Below are 6,000 nucleotides of genomic sequence, written 5' to 3'. Positions count from 1 at the left end.
ATTATTTTTTGAATGTTTTCAATAGCTGTTTTTAACTGTTTTTCCTGATAACTTTATTGTTATATAAACCCCTTTGAGAATTAATTTTTTTTAACACAATCAGTGGTATATAAATTTTATGAAACAAATGAATAAATACATACCCAGAAGGAGGCTTAGACTGCCAGCCAGAGCTGGTTTTCTTTTGCTCCCAGAGGGTAGGACCCGGACCAAGGGGTTCAAATTGCAAGAAAGGGGATTCCAACTAAGTGCTAGGAAGGCAACACAGTTTACTTTGTTTGCAAAGAGTTAGAAGACCAAGCTGGCATCCTCCTTGAGACTCGCCTATCCTATCAGAAAGCTCTCATCATTAGTCACCCCAGGGGTTTGGTTTTCCTGTTGCAAGCTGGCATTTTGTGCGTGTCTGCTTTGTAGCAAAGGAGATAAGCTGCTCTTCTTCCTCTACACAGCTTAACGAATCAAAGACTGCAAAGCTCATAAAAGGGGGCTGTGGAATTGAGAACCAAGGCTGGGCCCAGGGAGGGTCCTTCTGGGTTAGGTAGAAGCAGAAGTTTGTGGGTGGCTATGGAGCTACTTTGCATTAGATTTCTCCACCTGGGTGATGTCAGCCCAGCCTCTTGCTTCACATTGTTTTACCACTGCTAAGGCTGGGGAGGGGAGACCTTTTGGCAGGAACGGTCTACCGCCAGGAAGGGCCATTTAAATGTGGAAGGGGAGGGAGAGAGAGAGACCCACTGGTCACACTAATTGAATTAGCCCCATTGAATTGAACATGAAAGGAGGTGCCGCACCACTGTGGAGGGCAGCAGCTGGCTAGTGCCCACTGTGGTGTCACCAAGCACCAGGCTTGGTTCTCAGTGAACCTTCTAGACAGCATCTTAAAAAGCAGAGACATCACCTTGCTACTTGACTCTATGGCAACAATGCCTCAGGGCCTCACAGAACAATGGGTTCACCAACACTTCTTAATGCCCCATCATTTCTAGGCACAAGTCCAAGAGGCTTTTCTTTCTTCACACTGCTTTCCCAGGAAAACCCACACTTTACAGTCAATGCTAATCACGTTTTCAACAAAGGTCCGTATAGTTAAAGCTATGGTTTTCCCAGTAGTGATGTATGGAAGTGAGAACTGGACCATAAAGAAGGCTGATCGCCAAAGAATGGATGCTTTTGAGAGTCCCATGGACTGCAAGAAGATCAAACCTCTCCATTCTGAAGGAAATCAGCCCTGAGTGCTCACTGGAAGGACAGATCGTGAAGTTGAGGCTCCAGTACTTTGGTCACCTCATGAGAGGGGAAGACTCCCTGGGAAAGCCCCTGATGCTGGGAAAGGTGGAGGGCCCAAGGAGAAGGGGATGACAGAGGACGAGATGGTTGGACAGTGTTCTCGAAGCTACCAGCATGAGTTTGACCAAACTGCGGGAGGCAGTAGAAGACAGGAGTGCCTGGCGTGCTCTGGTCCAGGGGGGTCATGAAGAGTCAGACACGACTAAACAACAACAACAACAACAGTGAACCTTCCACACAATGAGTTATTGCTGGATTGGGCTCCATATTAATCAGTGAGATGCGGCAATAGTCATTGGGATTTCTCCACCTCAGAAACTGAAATATATTCAGCCACAGTCTTGGCTTCTTGAGAGTGGGGGAGTGGGTGAAAGGAGAAAAAAATCCTTCCAACTCATTTTCAATTTGGTAAGCTGTGGAACTCCTTGCAACTGGGTATAAGGCCAGAAAATGTTGGGACTTTTTGTATACAGGAGCTTGCTTGGAGAAAAATGGGTGTGGAAGTGCAAGGAGTCTGCCAGTTTCACCCACCCCTAGAGCTACATGCCTGCCTTGCGCTGATTATATCACTCACTTCCTTGCCTGGGGCATAGCAGCCATCATGAGTAATGTGGGCTGAGACTGGCAAAATGTGGTGCAAAAACACTTGACAAAAATGTGCACCGCCTTGATTTTTAAGACTTGCCATGTGTTGTTGTTGTTTAGTCGTTTAGTCGTGTCCGACTCTTCGTGGCCCCATGGACCAGAGAACGCCAGGCACCTCTGTCCTCCACTGCCTCCCGCAGTTTGGTCAAACTCATGCTGGTAACCTCGAAAACACTATCCAGCCATCTCCTCCTCTGTCGCCCCCTTCTCCTTGTGCCCTCCATCTTTCCCAACATCAGGGTCTTCTCCAGGGAGTCTTCTCTTCTCATGAGGTGGCCAAAGTACTTGCCATGTGTAGCTACATTAATAGGTTTGATTAATCAATTGAAAACATTTGTGTATGCCTAAAAAAGGTGTGTAAAGTTAATGATGCTGCGACTGAATTTTTATTTTAAATATAGGTGTTTAGATTTTTATTTTATTTTAAAAAAAGAACTGCAGGTGGCCAAGGGGCCTCTTTGAAGTCTCTTTCTCTCCTATCTCTGAGATAGAATCAAGGAAGGAGGCCTCTTCCAAATATGATGTCAGCTGCCTAACGTCATCTAAAACCCAAAAAGTGTTTGCTCTCCTGCAAGACAGTTTTAGGTTTGAGGGGTCAGTCTGGGTGGCATTTGTGGATGATCCTGGACCTGTGAGGTTAGGACCAATGAAAGAAGCTTGTTGGACCAATCAGGCCGGTTTCTCCCTCAAGGAGAATCAGCATCCTAAAAGGGTGAGCTCTGTTGCCATAGAGACAAAAGGTGGGGCTTTCCCCACTGCAACCGGCCAGCTGTCTCCTCACCTAGGAGGGCCAGGGCTGCGTGTGAGAGAGTTTTGGCTGATGGTGGAAGCTGTAGTCTCAGTCTTGACACCTTGGGCCCATACTGGAGGAAAGGAAGAGTTATTCCCAAATATTAGATAAATAAATATTATTTCTGACTACATAGGTTCAACTTGTAAAACACACAGAGCATTTAACAAAAAAAAAAAAATCTGTCAGTTGAAATGCAAATTAGAATGCTTTTAGTAAGAAAGGCAAGGGACGTGGGTGGCGCTGTGGGTTAAACCACAGAGCCTAGGACTTGCCGATCAGAAGGTCAGCGGTTCGAATCCCCATAACGGGGTGAGCTCCCGTTGCTCGGTCCCTGCTCCTGCCAACCTAGCAGTTCAAAAGCACGTCAAAGTGCAAGTAGATAAATTGGTACCGCTCTGGCGGGAAGGCAAACGGCGTTTCCGTGCACTGCTCTGGTTCGCCAGAAGCGGCTTAGCCATGCTGGCCACATGACCCGGAAGCTGTACGTCGGCTCCCTCGGCCGATAAAGTGAGATGAGCACCGCAACCCCAGAGTCGGCCGCGACTGGACCTAATGGTCAGGGGTCCCGTTACCTTTAATAAGAAAGGCAAGCAATCTTGCAAAGAAGTGTTGTTGTTGTTTTTAATAACGGTTGCTGTGTATAATATTAATTAATAAATAAAATAAAAATATTGTTTTTATAATTCTTCTGTGCTAATCAGTCACAATCCAACTTAAAAGCCTCACTTGGAGGGCAAGCGATTATGTCACCACTCTTCACCTGAAAAGGCCTCCTCTCTCTCTCTCTCTCTCTCTCTCTCTTTCTCTACCAATCCACTGGGCCTATCCACTGTCCCTCAGACCTTGTGGGGGGCCAGACTATACTTTGGAAAAAAATATATGAACAAATTCCTATGGCCCACAAATAACCCAGAGATGCATTTTAAATAAAAGGACACATTCTACTCATGTAAAAACACGCTGATTCCCGGATGGTCCACAGGTCGGATTTAGAAGGCGATTGGGCCGGATTCAGCCCCCGGGCCTTAGTTTGCCTACCCATGATCTAGCATCTTCCTATGGAAAAAGGGCAGTCCTTCCAAAAGATGGCTTTATTTATAAAAGAGAAGAAAGAAGGATTAATGGTTTTGTAGACTGAATTTCCATGTACGGAGGCAGTTATCATTGTATAGAAAGCTGATGGGTCCTGGGAACAAACAAGGTAAGGCCATCACTTCCATTCCCCTGCTTTTAGGATCTCCTGGGTCACCCAGCTGGTTTATTTTTTACAATGTGAATGCTGGATTAGAGGCAGACCCTTGGTCTGATCTTACAAGTCCCCACTAGGAGACCTGCGAACTCACAGGGGTTGCTAAATGATTAAAAGCTTTGGAGTTATGCTGATCTCTTCCTCAGGCGAGTTGCTCCATGAACTGAAAAAAATGCAGACCCTAAAATATGCACATTAAAGTCTGGCAAACCAACTCCCCTCCTTTGCTTTTAATGGGGGGGGCATGTTTCCCCACTCCCAAACACACAGTTGGAAGAAGCGGTCTGTGCAACTCAAAAGCTTGCACGTTTAAAAGATGCAGGCTGCATACACACTGCTGCACATTTCCACCTCTGGTGGGGTTTGAAGCTGAGGACACAATCCATAAGTATCCTGTAGCTTCTTAGCTCATAATCATCATCAATAATATTTATATACTGCTTTATATGCAAAATCCCTGAGCACTTTAACACAGTAAGATAAATTTTTAAAGGAAAAAAGAAAATATACAGCATTTTAAACAAAAAAATAAAATAAAAACACCTCACATCAGAAAAAGCAAAGAAACTGTCAATGATGATGGATTTTTATTAGGTAGATGAGGGAATATAATTAACTATACCCCCCCCCCAGACCTACATGTCTGGATCAACAGTCCAAAGGATCAGCTTTTCAGCTTGTTTTTAAAAGCGTGGGCCTGAGCAGAGTTTAAAATCCCATCTTAAGCGGTTTAATTGAAAGCAAAGGATTCAGCTCTTAGGCTGATCTCCCCCTCCCCCCCCTTGTAACCCCATTTATCAAAGAAACAAGCTGCAGACTGAAAAGTAAGTTTAAGACATATAGTTTATACACAGTCAAGCCTTTGTCTTTAGCATGTTGCAGCCTCCCCATCATTCAGTTTGTACAAACACGACACATACACACTCACACACGACATACGTGACACTTCTGTTATAAATTCATAGAAAATCAGTTGTACATCGGATCTGTACCGTTCCACTTTATTTTACTCCATGAAGGTAGGACTATCAAAGGAGGGAGACTTGACACAAGGCAGCCAACACTTCCCCAGCGAGCCCTACCCAGTTGGCATGTCAACCTTGATGGTCCTAGACAGAAGATCATGACACTCACAAAGGACCCGCATATGGAAGTGGATTCAGCACGGACTGAAACAAAGGACAGTGACCAGCCCTTCCCTCTGGGGGCAGGAAACAGTGAACTCCTCTTTGTCCTCAGGAATGTAATCATATGGGGAGGGGGAAAGGAGGAACCTGACAGGTGACAAGACACTCAGGTTACCACCACAACTCCTCCCTGAACCCCTCCTCTTTGTGATGTATCATGATGTAGTTATGATGTAGTCTTAGGGGCGTAGCATGGGGGATTGGTAGCTAATAAAAGTTGGGGTCTTCTTTGGTTCAGGGCTTCCATCTTGTTCCACCTTGTGGCAGGTGGGAGTCCTGTTGCAACAGTCTTCAGTAAAGACCAAACCTACTGGCTGCTGTTTTTGCTCTGGTATTCCTGGCTGGTGTCCTTGTCTTTTTTGTCCAAGGGAGCCCTCAGATTTCTCCGTTAACAAGCAGCAACAGCATTAAAATAAATGCAGTAAAATACTTGTGTTTACAGTAAAAACAGCTTCAGGCTTGTGCCTAATGCTGGAGCATGTTTAAAAGATAAACCCACAACAATCCAGTTTCCATCCATTTGTAAAATGGAAGCCAGACCCTCCAAGTTTCCCTGTTTTCCAGGGAAGTCCCAGATTTAGAGAAGCCGTCCCGGTTTCTGATTTGATCCAGGAATGTCCCACTTTTCCTTAGGATGTCCCTATTTTCATTGGAGAAATGTTGGAGGGTATGGGAGGTTGCAGCCAGACTCAGGCACGTCCATTTCAGACAGCCATTGCACATGTTCAGATGACTGCAGGCACTGGTAATGGCTTCAGTGAATTCGAGCTCTGCATGGGGAAATCAACTGGGCAGTGGACACTGGGTGAAGAAGGCACCCTCCCCTCTGGAACGCACAC

The 6,000-nt window shown here is 45.5% G+C and overlaps 1 protein-coding gene across 4 annotated transcripts in view; it reads right to left on the bottom strand.

Annotated features, from left to right (window-relative positions):
* Positions 1–2,006: 2,006 nt before the first annotated feature.
* ZBTB26 (zinc finger and BTB domain containing 26) overlaps positions 2,007–6,000 on the bottom strand; it is a 147,206-nt gene continuing 143,212 nt past the window's right edge. For 2 of the 4 annotated variants that reach the window (XM_081896523.1, XM_081896522.1), the window contains exon 3: positions 2,007–2,063. The gene's annotated coding sequence lies outside the window, so the exon portion shown is untranslated. The remainder of the gene's footprint in view (positions 2,064–6,000) is intronic. The other 2 variants (XM_081896521.1, XM_081896524.1) reach the window with 2 other exon arrangements.

The sequence above is a fragment of the Podarcis melisellensis genome (genome assembly GCF_964234715.1).
Source record: "Podarcis melisellensis genome assembly, chromosome: Z".
Taxonomy (NCBI): Eukaryota; Metazoa; Chordata; class Lepidosauria; order Squamata; family Lacertidae; genus Podarcis; species Podarcis melisellensis.
The sequence above is the reverse complement of the archived record's forward strand: the minus strand, read 5'-3'. Positions and strand labels throughout refer to the sequence as shown.